The sequence below is a fragment of the Alexandromys fortis genome, unplaced genomic scaffold (genome assembly GCF_014885135.2).
Source record: "Alexandromys fortis isolate MF-2015 unplaced genomic scaffold, M_Fortis_MF-2015_v1.1 scaffold_58, whole genome shotgun sequence".
NCBI lineage: Eukaryota > Metazoa > Chordata > Mammalia > Rodentia > Cricetidae > Alexandromys > Alexandromys fortis.
In genome coordinates, this window is record NW_026067940.1 from 6,119,741 (window position 1) to 6,140,109 (window position 20,369).

Consider the following 20,369-nt stretch of genomic DNA (forward strand, 5'->3'; position numbering starts at 1 on the left):
CTTTGTGTGCTATCACAGCGTCAAGTCACGGCTTTCCCATACTGCACTCAGTATCTGCGTTTACACACCTCTGTAGCTTGTGCCCATGTTTCTTCAGGTCAGATTCTTTTTAAAATATTTATTTGTATTATTTTTAATTATGGTTAGTGTACGTGTGTGTATGTGTGTGTGAGACAGAGAGTATATGTGAGTGTGTGTAAGAGTATATGAGTGTGTGAGTGTGTGTGTGTGTGCAACTTCCCACAGATGCCAAAGGTGTCAGATGCCTTGGGGTTGGAGTTATAGGTTGTTGTTAGACTTCCAACAGAGTCTGAACTCTGGTCCTCTACAAGAGCAGAAAGTGCTCTTAACTTCTAAGCCATCTTTCCAGTCAGATTCTTAAAAGTAGAGCCGGTGGTAGGGACAGTTAGAATCTCAGTGATGCTACCAAGTTGCTTTTCCAAAGGCAAGTTAATTCTCCATCATAATGGGCAAACCTTCCTCCTCCTCGGAAGTCTGGGGAGAGGGTTGCTTATGGAAAAGGGAGACTCTGTTCTGGCCTCATTGGGTGCAGGACTCACTTGGTGTCCAGACTGAAAGATAGGCAAAAACCTATGCATATGAAATAAAATAAACCAATCTTCACAAAAACAATAAGAAGAAAATAAGTAAATTACTCATTTTCCAGGTCGGTGTGGTGATGATGATGTTTGGAGTCCAGCAGGGGCCTTGGGAGTAGATGCCATAACCGCTATGCATTACCACCTAAAGAAGGCTGCCTCCTTTATACAGTAAGACGAGTTCCAGAACTGGGGCTCCTAGGATGGATGAATTCTCTATTTCATGGACCAGCCACCACTGGACACAGCAGTAAAGGTGGTAGGGATCTATCTTGCCCTGCAGACAGACCTGAGTTACCCAAGTGTTTTAAGTGTCTTCCTCCAAGTCTTCTGAGAGTTCATCAGGGGCTGGGGCTCACCAGGGGCTAGGAACAGCACCCACATAGTCCGAGTTCTCCCCTTCCGACTTTTCCAGACCTTGACTCCCCTGTCCCTTGGTTGGATTGACTGGCTCCTTAATGTCACCTGGCTCTGGTGGGATGGAGACTCATTCTCAGGACTCATACCAGGGTGCTGATTTTTTTGTTTGTTTTATTTTTCAAGATAGGGTTTCATATATGTATATATACATACATACATACATACATACATACAGACAGACACACACACACACACACACACACACACACACACACACACACACACACTGTACAGGTTTTGGAGCCTGTCCTGGAACTCACTCTCTAGTCCAGGCTGGCCTCAAACTCACAGATATCCACCTGCCTCTGCCTCCAGAGTGCTGGGAATTAAAAGTGTGCGCCACCACCGCCTGAAATGCTGATTTTGAAAGAGTTGATGATTTGTATGTATGAGAGCCTTGAAAAAAAAAATTGCCCAGGATTCTGACAGCTAGGGGCAGTCTTGCGTCCAACCTTTCCAAGTCGGCCCCCCTCCCTTCCCTCTGGTATAGTCTTTGTCCCATATCTGTAACTGAGGGGTTGGAAACCCTAGCTGAAGAGAAGGGCGATTCGTCAGCGGGTCAGTGGGCAGGTGAGCCTTTACTGAGCACAGGCTTTGTGTGGGGCAGGAAGGATCTCATTCTGTTTTTTTTTTCCCCCTGAACCCACAGGTTGGGGGCGGGGCTGAGGCAGGCAGGTGGGGTCAGGTCCAAGAGAAGGTGGTACCCGGGTGTGAGCACAGAAAGGGTCTCAGGGGGTGCTACCTAGGCGGTTGTAGTTTTGAATGGGGAGTTGAAAGAGGGGACTCTTTCAAGACTAAGATTCTGATTGGCCTTCTTACTGTTTTGAGGCGGTGCACACTAGCTGAGGCCTAATCGATTCTCCTTAACGAGGAGGAGGAGGGATCTCCACGAAGAAGCAGCCCACTTGCGAGCTCATACCTGCTCAGTGACTGAGGCAGAGCTAACATTTAAATGTGTGGTCTCCAGGTTCAAAGCTTTTCCACTGTAACTCAAATCTGGGACAGTTTCCCCTGGGCAAAACAAATCTTCCAGTTTTAAGACAAGACCCGAGTGCAGTTCTCTCAAGGTTTTTCCCTTGTCAGTTTCGGATGGGCAACTCGTCCATCAACAGATGAGATGTTCTTGGAGGGTAAGTCATGAACATTGCCGAGCTAGGCCCCCCAAAGCCGTGGACAAATTCCTGACCCTAAAAAGTCATAGATAAAGGGGTCATTTACCGGAGAGATCCACCACAGTTCTGGCTCCAGGTCCTGCAACACTGAGTGCCACTCTCCGGAAGGAACATCCAAGATCAAGTGAGAAAACAGGCTTCCCAGACTCTGGCTCTGCGAATTGCTCTTTAGCGCGCTGGTCGGGTGGTGGCACCTGAGCATCTTTCCGGGCTACTGGGTCCTAGTCCCAGGTCCTCGCGCGCTGGGAGGGGTTCGGGGGCGCGCACGCAGACCGTCGGGGACGCGCCGGCCGCCCGGGGGCGCGCACGGACTAGTCTCTGCCCTAATGCGGCGGCTGGCAGCGAGAGGCGCTGCAGGGGACGCGGGGGAAGTGGCGGCGACGGCAGCGGACATCTGGGACTGCGCCCAGGGCTGGAGCCGGAGCTCCTGGAGGTAAGGTGAGCGCGGGCACCCGGTAGGGTAGGTAGCAGAACAGGGTCGTGGAAGCCCATGGAGCGGCACCCCCTCGATCCAGCCCTCCTCTCTGCATCTGCATCCCCCGACCTGCCCCATCCCCCCTCTATCTACATCCCTATGCCTTTTTCCCTCTGCACAGCCACCTGCCCGGAATCCACCGGATTCTGGCGATATCTCTCCCACCTCAGCTCTCATCCCTCTCTACCCCAACATCTTTTCAGACTCAGTTGGCAACCTCCTATATTCCATCCTTCTTCCTCCCTCTCCCAACGTTCCTCTCTGCCTCAGCCTCATCTTTTGAGTCCTGCCCTCCCCCATGCTTCTTCTCTCCACACCTTTTCAGATCCCCATAACATCTCTGTTTTCCTGCCCCACCCGTGGTCCCTCTGCTTGCCCTCCTTCATCCTTTTCTATCTCCTGACTCAGTCGCCTTGTGTCCTGCTGGTCTCCATTAGCTCCTTCCAGTTTATCCTCCGTGACTCCCCCTCTGCATACCCTGTCCAGATCCTTTCTCAGCGGCTACCTTGTTTCCTCACGCGGTACACTCCCTCTGGAGCAGCTCTCCTCCTCTCCTTGGCTCCTAGCTGGCCTACGACCCATCACATTCTCCACCTGCCCTTCCCCGTGGTGTAGACCTGTGCTGATGAGGCTTGTACTCAGCCTACCCACTCATGTATCGTCCCACTCTGCCACAGAGGCCTAGGGCTCTGCTGGCCAGGTACTCACTGCTGTGGGTGCAATACCCTTAAAGCTTTTTGCTGTCTGTTTGAACCTGTTCATAGCTTGCAGAGTGAGAGAGAGAGAGATATTTGGGTTAGCAGGCCTCTGTGTGGTCCTCTCCTCTCCTGAAACTGTTCAAGTTTGTTTCCTAGATGGGCTAAGGGTGGGCCGGAGGCTGGGGGAAGAGGCAGGTCCAGGGGAATGGACCGCAGGCTCCTGAGAATTGGAGCCCTGGGCTGCAAGGCCTGGCAGAGGAGGCTGAATGGAGGGCCTGAGAACTGGGGGTCTTAGCAAAGATTCTCCCTCAGCTTCCAAGTCAGCACTCTGGCACCAGGAGTAGTCATGAGTGTGGTTCATGGCTGGACCGGGAGTGGGCAGAGTGCTGAATCACCGAGATTCTGGTCCCTACAACAGCCCATCTAACTCCCTGAGCCAGAGTCTGCTTTGGGTCCTTCCTTGGCTTCTGTCAGGGTCTTTCTGTGTGTGGTGTTGGACAAAGATGCCTCCTCTAAGTCTAGAGGAGGGGATGACAATATTCCTCCCCTTGCCTTTCTCTTTCCTTGTTAGGAGGCCCTGGTGAGTCTCCTCTAACCTTGGAACTGAGGTGAGCCCTGCTGGGCCCAGATCCAATCTCCAGCAAGGCAAGGGCAGGCCACAGCCATTGAGACCTGGGTGGGCAGGAGATGTGTGGTCTGAACAGGGCCAGAGCCTGGTAGGTTCAGATCCCAAAGCACTTAAGCCTACGTGGGAGCTGCCCTGGGGAAATGTGTGGAGCCAGGAAGACCCTGGCGATCAGAATCCTACCAGATGTGGCTGTGGGGTAGACAGAGGAAAGGGGGAAGATCTCTGTCCTCCCTTTGGACAAGGATGCTAGATCAGGGGAAATTGCATGGAGGAGGGGAGGCAAAAGAGAGAGAGACGGAGTTGCTTCCCATCTAGTGCATTCTACCTTCTTTCCCGACGAAGCCGGCTCTTCAGAGAGAAAAAAATTCTACCTTCAGTCTTTGGATTAGGCTGAAGGTGTGTGTGTGTGTAAGTGTGTGTGTGTGTGTGTGTGTGTGAGAGAGAGAGAGAGAGAGAGAGAGAGAGAGAGAGAGAATATGAATCGCTGAGGAAAAAGACACAACCCCAGGAATTGTGTTTACTTTTGTAAAATAAGGGCCTGGCCTCCCACTCCCCCGTCTTAGAGCCTCCTCTGAAAGCCAGAGGCTTCATGGAGGTGGGTAGGTACAAACCGCAGCTTGGCCCTGGTTGGAATACTGAGGTACTGGACACCGCTGACTGATATGTGGGATGTGGTAGTTCTCTGTGGCCTTCAGATTGTACTCAGTCAGGGGCATGCTGTTGGAAAACTGACTACCCCGGCTTTGTCGCCCTTCTCTGTCCCCTCCCAGCACCAGTGGGGGCAGGGCTGGAAGCTTCCCCTGGCATCAGGGCCTCCAGGCTGCCAGCTTTTCCTGCTATCGGAGAAGCATCACCTGCAGCTGTTGTCGGGAGCTGATTGGATCAAGGCTCTGACGTTGAAAGGCTTGATTGGGGCTCAGGTCAAACGGGGGGGGGGTTCTGATAACAGCCTACATATTTCCTAGTTTTGTGCAACAAATCTCTCAGCCCTCACTCCCTTGTTTGGCATCACAAAAGCTACAGAGAGTTAAATCCAGGCACACCAACAGCAGAGCCAGTTCCCCGGAGAGCTGGGGCAGGACCTGCCGATTGGGCTTTGCTGACTGGCTCAGGTGGAATCGCATGCAGGAGTGACTCCCTGTGGACTGGAGCAGGCTTGGCTTACAACGGCCTATCCTCTCAGCGGCACGTTGAGGAGGTGGCTGAGATCCGGAGGTTCACTTTAGGCTTTCAGTTGGGGCAGATCGCAGGAGGGTCCTGCTTTTGCCGTGACGTGGGGACAGGATGCCCCTGATCATCTGTCACAATCCACTCCCACTTCTGGAGACATAATTCTCTCCCTGGCTGGTGTGGAGGTCAGAGATCTCTGAGATCACCCAACCGTTGGCAGTGTGAACATCTCTCTCTCTCTCTCTCTCTCTCTCTCTCTCTCTCTCTCTCTCTCTCTCTCTCTCTCTNTCTCTCTCTCTCTCTCTCTCTCTCTCTCTCTCTCTCTCTCTCTCTCTCTCTCTCTCTCTGACTTTAAGAGACTATTTAGAAAGTCATAAGGGAAGGGGCAGAATCGCCTGTCCTTACTTTGTTTGGCTGGAGGGAGGCCGTGGCGGGCAAAGCAGAGAAACTTGAGTTAGACTGGGTGTACAGTGGCTCTTGTCACAAACGCTCACTAAGCCCTGTGATGTGCCGTCACTGAGACCAGAGAGGAAAAGCGAGGCCAGGGCCAGGTGCTTCAGTGCCCTGGTATAATGGAGGAGGGAGACAGGTCGTCAGATAAATCGCACAGAGGAGCCTGAGTGAGTATGTGCAGATGAGGACGCTGAACCACAGGATCCCCAATTCCTGGTGCCAGTCCTTCTTGCCCACAGCCATCTGGAATGGTAGCTCAGAGCTGATCTTGACATTTACTGCCTAGGAAAGGGTGGGGGTGGAGGTGAGATTCAAGGTGCTATCTGATCCCCAGCTTAAGCAGCAAGACGGTGGTTGTTCTGAGTGGAGCTGCTGCAGTTTGAGGGGGAAACGCCTCTAAGAATTCTGGGACAAGATGGAGGCTAGTTAGCTTTCCCAAGCCCATCTCCCACGAACATGTATTTTACGGCCAAAGTATGGTCCATGGTTCATAAGTGCTTGGAATGTCAGAGGGGGTCCCCAGTCTGACAAAGGAGTAGTCTGAGTATTGCACACGGTCGGAAAACAGTGAGTTGATGCATGAGGTGGGGTGGGAGGGTCTTAGGGGCATAAGGAGGCCAGAATCAGGCACCAGGATCATGGCTGTCCATAGGGAGGAGAGGTGATGAGCAGGGAGATCCTTCAAAGTTATGTACCTGAGCAGGTTGTCACGATCCTCCATAGATGCTCTGGCAAAAGATCCAGAGTAGAGAACCCACTTTCACGTGGGTAGCCCCCCGGGCTCCCACACATCCAATGCCATTCGTTTCGGTAGTGTGCCCTGAACCTTCGAACCCGTGTCAGGATCTGTGCAAGGTGTTGGGTGATCAGTTGGAAAGGAGTGAAATTCATCCAAATCTTTTCCTAAGAAATGCCGTGACAGAGGTTGGAGAGTTCCTGGTATTGTAGCAGCATGACTGGGGGTGGGGGTCCCAGTAGACAGAACCTGTGGTGATGGCAGCACTCTTTGGCTGGACCCCTGACTTGGCTAAAAGAGTTGGATGGCAAACCTTTGAGCAGTGACTCAGTGGCCAGCGAAGGCCGGGATTTTACCACAGGGTAGAGGTTGAACGCTTATGATTGGCTTCTGTGACATCAGGGAATCCTGGAAGCCATTGGCTGCCCTAAAAGCTTAAGTAGGCACTTCCACAGTGATGCTGATCCAAGGCATCGCCTGAGAACTCTGGAGCGCTCTCCTTACCTTAGGTCTCGGGGCCAGCAGCATAGTAGCAGAGTCTTCAGAGTTGAATGCTCACTGTGTGCTGGACATCCCACTGTGTGCTTTATCTGCACCCTCTCACCTGGTCCTCATGAGAATTTGCCCAAACAGGTGGTTTTCAGGATTCCGGTTTGCAGATAACAACAGACTCCCCCAGAGATTGTTGCTGGTTGAAGATTACAGAACGGGTTAGTTTGCAGAACTAGAATTTTGATCTATGTGGTTTACACTAAAAGCCTATCTCTATCTCTCTTTTACATACGAGACTGAGCTTCCAAGCCCTGGCAGAGCAATAAAGACAAAGTGACTCAGAGTGCACTTTGTGTACCTCCTTTTTCCTCAGAGACAGAAGCTGGGGGACACAGGAAACACCTGTGAGCAGCACTGTGTACAGTGATTAAGCTTTCTTTGCTGCTCAGAACCTAGCCTAGACTGTTGATTCTCAGAAAGGTGTGATCTCTCAGTCAGGCTAAAGGGACACCAGGGGACTTAGGGAGGTCAGCCTTGAGGTCAAGCAGGCCAGCCATCCGATGGACACTTGGCAGCTTTAGGTTCTCGGTGAAAGGAGTGACCTGGCTCCCTATGCCTGCTCTCCAGGGACTTTCTGACACGCAGACCAGCATGGGGGTGGGGGTGGGGCAGTGCCATAAAAGGCCTGTGCTGGTTCCATCACTGATAGAACTTAACTGTGTTTCTTTTCTCTGTAAAATTGGAAGATTCCTGTGAGTTCTCGTCTCTGGGGTTTACGTCATTGATTAATCTCTTGCTGTCCTTACTGTCTCAAAAGAAAAGACCTGGAGGGCTGGGGACACTGTGGGGACATCCCCTCTACTCCTGCAGCTCTGTCCTCGGAGAAGCAGCTGCCACGTCGGCTGTCTGCCTCCCTTCCTTCACCTGCTCCTCTCCTCTTCCCTCCCTTTGGCCCAGGCGCCTCCCACCCCCACCCCACCCCTGCCATGGGCCTCCCTGGTGGCCCCCCTCTCTCTCATCATTATGATGCTAATTGTGTTGTTAATTTTTCTGAGACCCAGAAAGAAAGCCCCAATCTGTTCTAATGAATTTAATTAGAGAGGGGCTTGGAGGGCTTCAGAACCTCTTACAGGATCACCATAAACAAAGTTAGCAAGATAAAACGCCCTCGATCAGCTGGGGGTGGGGGTGTTTCTCTGTCGCTCTTAGGATAAGACCTGGGCACCTGGAGATGGAGGAAGGCTGCAGGGGCTCTTGCCCTCCGTGGGGTCTCCATCTTGGCACTGTTTAACCCACCCACCCCCCAGCACCATATCCTTAGTTTCTTGCCTCCTTCTGCCTTAAATGACGTGTGAGCATTCTGAGCAGCAGTGCCTGACTAGTCTGAGACTCTTGCTGCTGGTTCAGGGTTAACCATCTCCCTACAGCAACACGGAGGCTTCTCAGACCCTGTCTGTATCCCGTAGGTTCAGATCTAAGGGACAGTGGCTAATTTCAGACGATATGATTTATGGACTGTGGTATTGGCCTTCGTCACCTGAGAGGCAGTACCTGCTGTGGGTCTTAAGGTAGGAACACCTGAAAATTCACTGATCAGAGCTGCTAGGAGAAAAGATACAGGAACCCCAAATACAGGAGTCTCTCTCTTCCTCTTCCCCAGTCATATTGGGGTCTCCCCACCTTGTTTCTCTGAGCACATAGCTTAGCCATCTTGGGGCAAGCCTCCTGGAATAGAAAAGTTCTGGCTTCATGTAGAACTAACTTTCCTGGATGCAGATCAGGCCAGCTGGGATGCTTGGTGCTAAGTTTGGTGCTCAGATCTTGTGACTTTCTGGGATGAGAGTGAATGGCTGGCAGGCCAATTCTGAGGACTTTCCCCAGTGATGAGAATTCCTAACCACTGATGGCTGGCTAGTTGACTCCAGGAGCAATTTAAAAAAAAAAAACCAAGCATTTAATGGAAATTTCCAGTTCTGAGTTCAGTGAGTTTTAGAACTCACTTCGTTTTGTTACTACAAGTTCTATATTAGTTGTGAATATGTTAGTGTATGTGTGCATATGTGCATGTGTGTGCACATGTGTGCATGTACTGCTTATGTTGATGAAATGACTCCAGCTCGATTAGACTTCTAGTTTGGTCTTCATTTGCTGTATAAATATCATCAAAAATTCCTGGCAGTAATTTCTCTTCACGCAAGTGGAAAACAATCACCCTATACCTCACTGTGTGTAGATAGAGTGAGTACTCTGAGAACAGGGTGTAAATAGGAGGAGGTTTAGAACTCTCGTTTTGACAGGGACCAGACCATTGAGCTGGCATCTGAAGCCAGCATCTCCCTCGTTCTTGCAATGCCTTGACTTAGGAGACCAGCCAGCTTTATGGGGGCACTGCTAACATTTAGGCTTTAGGTCACACCTGCTTGGCTTCTGCAGAGGCAGCAATGGAGTCGGTACTCTACCGCAGGCTGCCCATCCACTCCGGTGAGGGAAATATCCATGTGTGAGACATCGTTGAAGAACCCACTATGTGTGGGTATCTTTCCATTTGCTGGTGACTTCTTTAGGAAAATGCCTCTGAGGACATCAGCAGTTTTCCAATCCTGGAGTAGGAAAGAACAGAAACAGATCTCTTTCCGGTCGTCATCACGGACAGAGTGGAACTGAAGCCTTTGAAACCTGAGGTGGGAATTTACTCAGGATTCTCTGACTAAGTCCAGCTTGGCCTCCGCCTTTGCTTTTATGTACTGTTTGTGGCATCTGAAGTCTTCTTTGTAGCCCCTGTTATGTGCATAGCAATTTCATAGGCAACTTGTTTTGGGAGAACGCATGCGTCATGAGTGTTAGAGATGTCTTAGTCCAAGGTCATCATTCTTCTGGTCGAGCAGTGGAGTCTTGAAACTGTGGGGTGACTTCTATGTGGCCGTGCCGCTGGTTGCTGGCAAAGCTAGTTCTTCTGCATTTGGGCCCGCCTGTAACCTTAAAAGCTGCATGCTAACCTCGTACTTATGCCAGATGATGCATAATTAAGCCCCTAAAGTACCATGTGAACTAGGTATGCCTTGGGGTGTCAGAGAAGGGAAGAAATTGGTGAAGATTGCAGCCCTTGGGGAGGTTTTGAAGAGCGCTGGGGCTGGCTTGTGTCTCTTGAGAGGCAGAGGTAGAGCAGTGGTCCTTCCAGGAACAAAAGCGTAGCCATGAAAGCAGGAGGAAGCAGTACTGTGGCCATCATGGTGAGCTGGGCTGCAGGGCAGTGGAAGGTACAGTTAGGGCAGCACTGGCGAGAAACCTACCTTTCAGCCCGAGGCCTTGTGGGGAGCAACTTTTGAAGCTTCTTAAATGACCTGGTCTTGCCTTGAAGACAGCAAGGGCGTGGCTTGAGGATGGGTAGGAAACACACACTTCTAGTGGTTTCTCAGGAGAGTTAGAAAGTGTTGGGAGCTCTGCTGAAAGTTTCTGCTTCACTCAAAGGGAGTGTGTCGCTGTCCTCAGTGCTGACCTGAGGTTTTTATTATCTGCTCCCCTGTGAGGCCAGGCTGAAGGAAAGTCAGGGGTGCTTAGAATCATCCAAAGCACTCAGAAAGTGATTTTATATAGAATCCAGCTAGTCACAGCAGCTTCACAGCCCTTGTGATGAAAGCGAAAGGACGTGTCCCTTGAAGGACACTGTGAGTGCCAGGTGCATGCGCATCCACATGCTCTAAGATCACCCAAAAGTGAGCCCGCAAGTTTCACTTTAGAGTCTTCGTGTGAGAGTAGCTGAGAAGATGTACCACCTTGCCTCAGTTTCCACCACAACGCCCAATATCCCTCTGGCAGATCCAGGCAAAACGGGAATTCCCTAAGGCCATGCGCGCATGCTTGGTGCACGCAACTGTCTGGCAGAACTTTCCGCTTCCACGCCTGCTGGAAGTGCTCTGTGCCCGTAACGTCCAGAATGGTGGCTGCTGGTGCTGAGTGACTGCCAATCACTTGAAAAGTGACTCGTGGGACTGAAGGTTTGACCAGACCTTTTCCTTTTGAGACAGGGTCTCGCTATGTAGCCCACCCTGGTTTTGAAATCACAGTCCTCCTCCCCGTGTCTCTTAAATTCCGAAATGACACGTATGCTCAAGGTTTAAATTTTGGAGGGGGATGAACTAATTGAAGGTGCTTGTCTCCACGCCTGATGTCCTGCGTCGAATCCCGGGATCCACAAGGCCTCTAAAGGCTGCATGTGCGTTTTGCCACAGACGCCACCCCAAATGTGTGTTTTAAAAACTGAAAGATTTGAATTTTGAATTGAGTCAAATGTAAGTAAGCATGTGTGGGTAGAGCTTTCGGAATAGTCAGAATCCTTGGGTAAGGCCACCAATCCTTGCTTTTTGGTCTCATGTTCCTTGATTTCTTTGGCACAGGGCAAAGCAGGCATTTGATGCTGCTGGAGACTGATTCATGCTGAAACCACAGCAGTGGGTGGCTGCACGGGTCCCCTTTACAACTGTCTTACAGTGGGAGCAGGCTGACCATTGCCCTGCACTCCTGCTCACAAAACCCAGAATGAGGGTACCTTAAACTCTGGCTCGATATGCAGGGCCCAATCCAAGGTCTTTCTGGAGCTTTGGATAGGGAAATGCCGCAGTGTGTCTAGCCCTGGGATCCTGGTCCTGGGGAAAGTGAGCACAGATGAGGTGCACCTGTATCACATTCCCAGCACCAGCTGGTTCTGGTGACAAGGTTCTGGTCTTCCTGTAACCCTGATTCTGACTCTAGGGATCTTTATTCCCATCCTGGTCACATGCTATAGTGGGCGTGGCTTAGGGTGGTGGAGGGTGAGTGGGAAAGGTACTGTGGAGAAAAGTTAACAAATGCCAACCACTATCAAAGGAAACTTCCTCTGTGGTGGGTCAGACTGCCTGTCTTATCTGTGATCAGATATGGTTGGCCTCCTGACCTCCTTGGGTCTCTAGCCTTGGCTTACCACAGTGTGTGTGTGTGTGTGTGTGTGTGTGTGTGTGTGTGTTCTTTCAAGCCAGAGTGCACGCCTTTTCTCGGGACACCTCAACGCCATCCTGTTTCTCTTACAGAAACCCAGTGTGCTGTGAGCCATCCTTAACAAATGCTTTCTTGTGAGTAACTCTTTGTTAGCCTGGAGCGAGGGGTTCAACCCCCGAGAGTGCACGTGAATACACACGGTATTTATCGAGCCTCTGCCGGGTGTGAGTCTCCGTGCTCGGTACTGTGGACAAAAGAGGAGCTGAGCGTGGTCGCTCCCAGTCTCGTGGGAGTGCAAAGGCCGGCACGTGTGAGCAATGACACACACAGTGATGACAGAGAGAGACAAAGACGCTGGGATGTGGCATCGGGGCTGGAGTGCAGGATGCTGGAGGAGGGTGAATGATGTATGTGCCTCTGTCTGGCCATCTCAGAGGATTCCCTCCTTCACGAGCTGGGCTGGTACCAGCCAGCTCCATGCCTGATGCGACAGTGCTGTCTTTATGGGTGATCAGGCAGTGTCGTGTCACTAAGGCTAAGCAAGGCGGTGCTATCCAGAGCTCACGTCTTCGTGCCGAGGGCACTGGAGGGAATCCTGCCAAGATGTTAGAAAACCTCTTCTGGGTTTGGGGGGCGGTTTACAAGACATCAAGACTGAGTCCTAACCCCCACCGTCAATCCCAGCTTCTGCAGGGTGGGCCATGTTCTGGTGTGCACGAAGCTCCCCACCCCCAGGCTAGTCTAATATGCAACCTACTTTGCTGGTTGGTTGGTTTTCTCTTCCATCTGCCTCTCCCTTCCTTACCCCAGGACACTGTGAGTGGCTCAGAGGCAAGGTGTCCTGAAGCATATCGCTGATGCTTGGCTTACAGAAGTTCGCAGTCAACAGAGCAAGGCTCAGCTGGTTACAGGATGCTTAAATGCTGTCACTTGGTGCCACAGCCCATGTGCACCGGTGGCTCTGGTCTTAGCTCCCGTGGCTGTTAGTCAAGTGGGATCACAGAGTCTGGTTACTTAGAGCAGGCTCATTCTGCTTGGGGAACAGCAGCTCACAGTGGATGTTTCAGAGCCAGGAACTTAGTAAGCATCCTGTGTCTATCAGTGAGCGAGGATGATTCCAGTGTAGGGTGGCAGAAAAGCCAATGACTAGGGTGCTGTCAATCAAGGCAAATGCGTAGAGCAAGCCATTTGACCCTCTCTGGCTTTCATTCTCTCAGATTAAGGTCGGGGCTATCAGTATCCACATCAGAGACCTATTAAATGTTCATGCCGTCTTACTGAGTGACAGCCCTTGAGTCAGACACTCGGTCTCCATTAGAGTGAGCCCTTGCCCATCTGTGTCAGAGCTGGACAAGATCTGGGTCTTTCTCGTTCGGAAGTCCCCTAACCATAATTATCAGCTCCCAACAGCTGTGGGCTCTGGCCTTGCTAATGATCCCTTTTGTGCAAGTGAGGTGAGGCCTGGGGACCCCAGAAAGTCCAGTCTGTGGAGAGTGTGAGAGTCTGAACATCGGCGTTGTCTGAGGCCTAGCTGTTGCCACATCATCCAGCCACTGATCGGTCCTCAGCCCTTTCCAAACTCTGAGTCTGAGGCTGTACACCTTCCTCAGAGCGTCACCACCTGCCCCAGAGATCCCTCTCTGCTCAACAGAACCCCTGAACCTGCCTGGTGTGTTCTGTTTGTCTCGTTTCACTTTCTATTCTGGTAGTAAAAGAAAGCGGGAACTTGAAGGGGAGACAGTCCCTTGGGCTCCCTTGTCCACCCTACTTCCAAGTGTGACATCTTTGGGCGGTTTCTCCATGTGTTGCTGGAGTCTCTCCCTGGTAGAGGTATCAGGTTACCCATCTCCAGTACTGAGCGGAGGCCATAATGTCTGCCCACCTGTTGCTCACCCTCCTTGCTTCCGCTGCCATGCCCATGCCTGTGTCATAGAATACATCCTAGCAGAAGTTACCTTGGCCAGGCTGGTCAGTAAAAGGGGGCAGGAGGACCAGTTTGCATGGTCTGTTAGAGGGAGGAGCTGCCTAGTCCAGATTCCAACTCCTTTATACCTGGGACAATGACCAAACAGGGTTAGTACCATGCTGAGGCTAAGCTTAATCACTCTAGCGTTCTGGCTGAGGTGCAGCCAGTTGTGTTTGTTCTCTGTCCAGCTTCTGCCTCGGCTGGCTTTTCTCTTGTGTCGTGTGCTGGGATGCTGATTCTTGTATCAGGATCAGTATGATGACACCTGGGCTTCCTGAAGTTTTGCTTGTGATTTGTTTCTGTGTGATTTTCCGCGCAGAGGGTCACACGCTATTCTGCTTCAGTAGATTTTCTGCCAGAGCTCCATTCCTATGGTGTCCCCAGAGTCTTCTGTGTCTTAGAACTCTCTTCTCTGTCCTGGACTATGCTATCCCCAGCAGAAGTAGATTTCCAGGTAGGCTGGGGTACAAATGGGTACCGTGTTACCCATAGCCTGGCCACCCATGATTCATGGCATACAAGACCACGAAGGGCAGTTTAATGGTGGAAGTTTTGATGCTGACCTTTTCTGCTACCCATGTCCTGCGCTGCCCTTTTATCACCTGCTCTGAATATTGTGGGGAGCCATGTTGAGCCTACTGGACTCGGGAATTGCAATGAGATGGGCTCGTGACATCCAGGGCTGCCTCATGCCATCTTCAATCTGATGGCCTTCAGTCTTAAGGCCATCAGTGTGTTGTTGTGCTGCCCTGACATTGGGCGTGCACAAGTAGAGACGCTGGGGCCTAAAAGAGGTCTGTATCATCCAGCTGTGAGTGTTTTGTGTATGGGTCCCCCAGGAGAGGTTTGGAAGGCTGCTATAGGATCGGGTCAGGGTTGGGGCCAAAGCTGGGCCTCATTCTGGATCCAGACTGGGAAAACCATCTCTGCACATTTCCCATGGTTCTTTTATGTTCTTTGTGAAAAAAAAGAGGGAGCTTTTAGATGATACTAGAAAAAGTTTTGACTAGAGCTCTTCAGACCTAGAATACTCATTCTTATTTTTTAACGTCACCTGGGGTCCCCAGATGCCAGTCAGTATCTGGGGACAAATCAGTATCGGCGACCCCTCCGAGGAGAGGGGACATTCTGTTTGTTAGGACTGTGGTTCCTTTATTAGTTTTACTATTGAAACATTTTTACGGAGATAATTGACCCTCATGCACTTGTAGGAAATGGTGGAGTGGAATGAAGGCCTTTACAGTTCCCCAGTGGTCACAACTCGCAAAGCTCTCATACGCTCCCACAGCCAGGATGTCGGCGCTGGTACCGCCTCTCCCACTTCGGCTTTGCCGTCCTTCTTACCCCCTTTCCCCATGTGTTTCTCAGGCAGATATGGCACCACATGGTTTCTCTGCCTCTCCTCTGTTGTCTCCTCAGGTTTGTTGTTCCAAGCTCACAGTGGGAAATGCCTGAGAGCACCCAGTGTGGGAGCAGGGCCTCAGAGTCAGGCTGCCTGGGCCTGTGCTGGTGCCTGAGTCGCTGGTGTGGCCTTTGGCAAATGACTTCCATCTTTTCTAGTTTCGTCTACAAACCAGGGAGTTAAATGCTGCTTACCCTGCAAGGAGTCGTTAGGATTACAGCCCAGAAGGCCCAGAAACCCCCGTGCACAGTGAAAGCCAGCTGTTGCCTCCACTTCCCCACACTGCTTCCCGACAGCACCCAGATGGCTGTGGTCAGCAATGCAGCAATCAAAACATCTTTGAGCCTTGGGTAGGTGTTCAGTTGTATGCCAGGCACTTTGAGAATTGCAGAGGAGACAATAGGCAGTTTTCACTTAAACAACTTTGTACCCTAGCTGAGGAAGCTTTCCCGGCAGCCCTGGCATATGGTGCAGATGGCTCACTACGCAAAATAATAAAATATAAATGCAAATGAGCGGCCCCTCCCCAAGAACTCCCTCCGCTGAACAGCGACTGGGAACATTTTGATCGGCGGCGTCTGGAAAGACTCCGAGGGACACTTAGAGTGGAACCGTGAAAGGTGGAGTTCTGGCTCTGCTCCCAGTGAGGTGACAAAAATCAAGCCTACATTTCTTTCTTGCTGGCCGCACTCACAGGGTCAGAGGCTGGAGAGGAAGATGGAATGACTTTTCTGATTTTAAACAGAGACCGAGAGGATGAGAAAAAAATGATCCTAGAATGTCAATCAACAAAACTGAAGCAGAAGTGAGGTGCATGTTTCAGGACGTGGGTTTGGGGTCCACTTCCCATAGCAAGCCATTCCCTGTGATCTGAAGCTATCCTTATTCCATGCCAGCTTGGTCCACCAAGCCATGGTGTAATTATTATTGTGAACGTGCAGTCCAGAATGTTGATCTGTTGAGCATCCAGCATGTAAGGCAAGGTGAGGTGAGCCCGGATCTTGGCCTGTGGATGTCTGTCTGTCTAGTGTGAAGCAGGACCTTGGTTCCTACGTGGGGGTGGAGAACAATCACCCAGTGACAGACCCCTTCAAGTGAATAAGACCCAGAACACCATGTGACCAGCACTGTACTCTCCTAGTGCTGGCAGGGTCCCAAGGCCTGGTCTCAGCAGCCACGGGACTTGGTAGCCAAGCCTAGGAAGAACCCATTGTTTCCGTGCCTCGCTCCTGGCTATGTGGCTACAGGCTGGCTGGCTTGTTCATTGTTGCCTTGATGAAGGGAGCTATGAGCCATATATTCAGCCACAGCTGGGCGGTTGGCACTTGTTCAACTTTTACTATAGAATTTCCAGTGGTACTTGTAGAAGGCTTCTCTCTCTGTCTTTCTCTCTGTTTGTCTCTGTCTCTGTCTCTGTCTCTCTCCTCTCTCTCTCTCTCTCTCTCTCTCTCTCTCTCTCTCTCTCTCTCTGTGTGTGTGTGTCGAAGAAGGAGAAATGAAAGCATTAAGTCAACTGGAAAGTAGTCTTCAGTTGTGTGATTCTAGACTTAGATAACTGGCCACGACAACTTAGTCTGAACACTGTGATTAGGGATGGGGTATGCTGAGGTCATGACCTTTTACCTCGCCGTTCCTGAACTGTATTAAAGCAGAAGCAACAGTAATAGCAGTGAGACCGAAGAATGAGCTGCAGGTGTTTAGAGCTTCCTGCGTGCTAGGTCTATGTCATGGCACCCCACTCCACCTCTGACGTGCGGTCAGCACTGCTTGAGTGTCGCATAACGAAAGTGCAGGGCACTTGAGTGGTTTCCCCCTGTGTAATTGAGCGAGGAAACAAACACAGGGGCTTGAATCAGATCTTTTCATCCAGTTTGGTGGAGATATCCTGAGAAGAGCCTTCCCAGGCAGGGGACCCACCATGACCACCCCTATATCCATCTCTTCCTGCTGAGTCTCAGTAGAAGGAAGATGCAGGTTTGACTGTCCTTGCTGTGCTAGTGGTAGGCTGCCGATAGCTTATGGAAATTACAGGTCCTGAGCTCAGGACACTTTGGGTTTAAGTCCTTCATTTTACCTGGGAGGAAGTGAGCATGAGGAAGGGGCTTGCTCAAAATTGTGGACTAACCTAAGAGCCAAGCCAGGAGCAACCACAGCCGGCCTGGCTCACACACCAGTGTTCCTAGCCATGGCTTCCTTCGCTGTGTTTTACAGCGCTGGGACCCAGAACTTGAGCATGCTCAGTCCATACGCCACCATACTCTCCAGCCCCCGAATGCAGCCCCCCACGACTCCTCCAACACCTCCATCTTCTGGCTTCCAACTGCACCTTGGAAGTAGGATCCACTCTCACTAAAGCTAACACACATCACCTCAGCAGCAGTTAACTGCAGAAGAGTATTGTGTTCAAAATATAAAAGTCAGGTGTGACTTGTGGAGAAGAGAGTGCGGGGCCGGGACAGGGAGATCCAGGCAAGTGTATGCTTAGGTATGTTTGTGCTGATGCCCGTGCCTGTGACCTGCTCTTTTCGGGCAACCTTTTTGGAAGTTCTGATCAAAGCTTACAGGGTGGGTATCCCAAGTGGGGTGATGCAGCCCATTGTTAGAGACTCTGCCTGTTCCTGATTCTGATATCAGCATCTTCAGGACTCTCTAATTCTCTTACAAGCTATGCTAGCATGTGTGCTCGTCACCTTGATGTGAGACCTGATGTGTCATGTGGCTGGTGATTCCGGTCATCATCAAGGGCATTTTCCTCTTACTGGCCAGGCTGGGGTAGACAGTGTCAAAACTGCGCAAGAGACGCCTCAGCAGGTTGTCTATGACCATAGCTTTAACTTGCATCTGAATTACCTGTGGGGCTTGTTAGAGCTCAAATATGCCCACCCCAGTCTCTAAGGTTTGAGTCCAACACAAGACTGCCTTTCTGTCACAGTCCCAGGTGATGCTCAGGCTGCGGGTCCAGAGCTAGGACCAAGCCGGGGTTCCCCAACTCCCAGCTCTTTTCTGGCCTCTGCTCTCAGAAGGGCCAGCAGCAGAGGGTGGGGATCTCTTTTCCTGAACTTGAAACTGTCCCAACTCAGAAAAGTGGACACAAGCCGTCACAGCAAGATTCTGGGACCAGGCGCCAGATTCTGCTCCGGATGACAGACATCTTTCCCGGGATTTGTTCACGCGTCCATTTATTTATCCAGGAAACATTTACCAAGTGCCTTCTATGGGGAAAAGGTGCCCGGCCCCAAGAGCCCCTAGGCATACAGGCATTGTTTTGAGTTCTGAGGTGCCTGTGCACGTGTTCCCTGTCTGACCTTGTGACACTGCCTTGGTGCCCCACTCCCCACCCTCCAATGGGGCTTTGGAGCCCTTCTTTCCCTAGCAGACATCTTGAGGAGAGAGAATTCACAGCTGGGAAACCCGGTACTAATGCCTGTGCTGCTGACACCAGGTGGCTTCAGCCAGCTCACTCAATTTCTTCTAGAAACTTCAGTGTGGTAATGAATGAAGAGTAGTTACCAACACTCCTTTCCCAGCCTGTGACTCTGGAACTGGGCTATCAAACTGCTTGTGACAGTGTTTGACTTCATTTCCACTCGTAAGCAATGAAAACCTCAAAAATTATTAATTAATTTGTGTGTGTGTATGTGCATGTGTGTTGCCTGCATATATGTCTGTGCATCATGTGTGTGCCCAGGGAGGACAGAGAAGGACACTGAATCCCCTGGAATTGGAGTTACAGACAGTTGTGAATCTTCATGTGGGTGCTGGGAACCAAAACTGATTCTAGAAAAGTGTCAGATGCTCTTAACCTCTGAGCCATTTCTCCAGCCCCTCAACGAACACTTTTAACCCTGTTTTCTTGTTCACCTGAGGAGGGTCGGAGGGGTGTGCACAGCCCCACTGCCCCTGGCATGGCCATTCCTGCGGATCAAATGGGACTTCTTGGAGTTAAGGAGGAGCACACCCGACGGCTCCCACAAATGTGTTTTAAGATGGTGCTTACCAGATTGTATTCACTAAGTGGCAGTTATTATGTTAGCATTAGAATGTTGCCAGTGCTTTAAAAGATGACAGTTATGTCAAAAGTGGGTTTTCTTGCAAGTAAATATCTATAATACAGATGTGCGTGTAGACAGCTTCAAGCCGGCCGCTTTTAGAAACACGCCTGAAAACATACACGGCAGCAAATATGCACTTTCCCAGGTGTGGGTCTGAGAGAAATCTTGGATTATTTTTTGTCTTGGATTATTTTTATCCATTAACACCTGATAAAGCCATTAGAATGCAGTTTGACCCCTGAGCCTGGTGTGATAAGGCATCCAAAAATGTTTTGCTTTTTTTCTTATCTAATTAATCTGAGACAAATTAAATGGGATTTGCCTTTACTAAATGGGAGAAAAGTTGAAATTTGCTTTTATGAGTATAATAATTACTAGTCAATATCATGTTAAAATCATACCTCATAAAAATTAAAAACAAACTGATCTAAAACAGCATATTTTAAACATAGAATAACCAAAGTTATCGACGTATTTATATTTTTAAGTCTAAGAATGGCACTTCATGCCTGTAATGCCAGCACTCAGGAAGATGAGGCAGGAAGATTATATGTTTAAGGTTAGCCTGAGCTACACAGTGAGACCATGCTTGGCATGGACTAGCTACATAGTGAGGCCCTATCTCAAAAACAAGCAGGGTTGGAGAGCTGGCTCAGGTTAAGAGTGCTTGCTCCTCAGTCATGAAGATGACTTTGGTTCTTAGCACCCATGTAGAGAGACTCACAAATGCCTGTAACTCCAGCAACAAAGGACCCTCCCTGGCCACACATGCGCACATAAATACACATAGATACATACACATACATAAATAAGTATTTAACAGACAAAACTCAAGCAGATGCACACAGTTTCCAGGACGAGTCAAAGATGAGAAGATGAGCAATCTCTGGGATCCTCCTGGCTCTACCATTCTGGATCCTAAAATACAGAAGAGCCTGGAAACCCCAAGTGTAGTGTTTTGGACAGGAACAGGGGCACATTGTTAGCCCTGAACTGTTGTCATGAGTGAGATGGGAGAACTCACTTGCCAGAGAGCGATTTCCTCTCCAGACTAGCAGACAGCTTTCTCACCACTAGAGCATCGGCTGCTTGACTGGAGGAAACTTTTGAGAGCAGATCTAGCAGAGCTGTCCCC

At 50.5% G+C, this 20,369-nt stretch overlaps 1 protein-coding gene across 2 annotated transcripts in view; it reads left to right on the plus strand.

The window, feature by feature from the left end:
* Nucleotides 1–2,557: 2,557 nt before the first annotated feature.
* Nucleotides 2,558–20,369, plus strand: part of Nfasc (neurofascin) — a 163,678-nt gene continuing 145,866 nt past the window's right edge. For both annotated transcript variants that reach the window (XM_050147841.1, XM_050147840.1), the window contains exon 1: nt 2,558–2,624. The gene's annotated coding sequence lies outside the window, so the exon portion shown is untranslated. The remainder of the gene's footprint in view (nt 2,625–20,369) is intronic.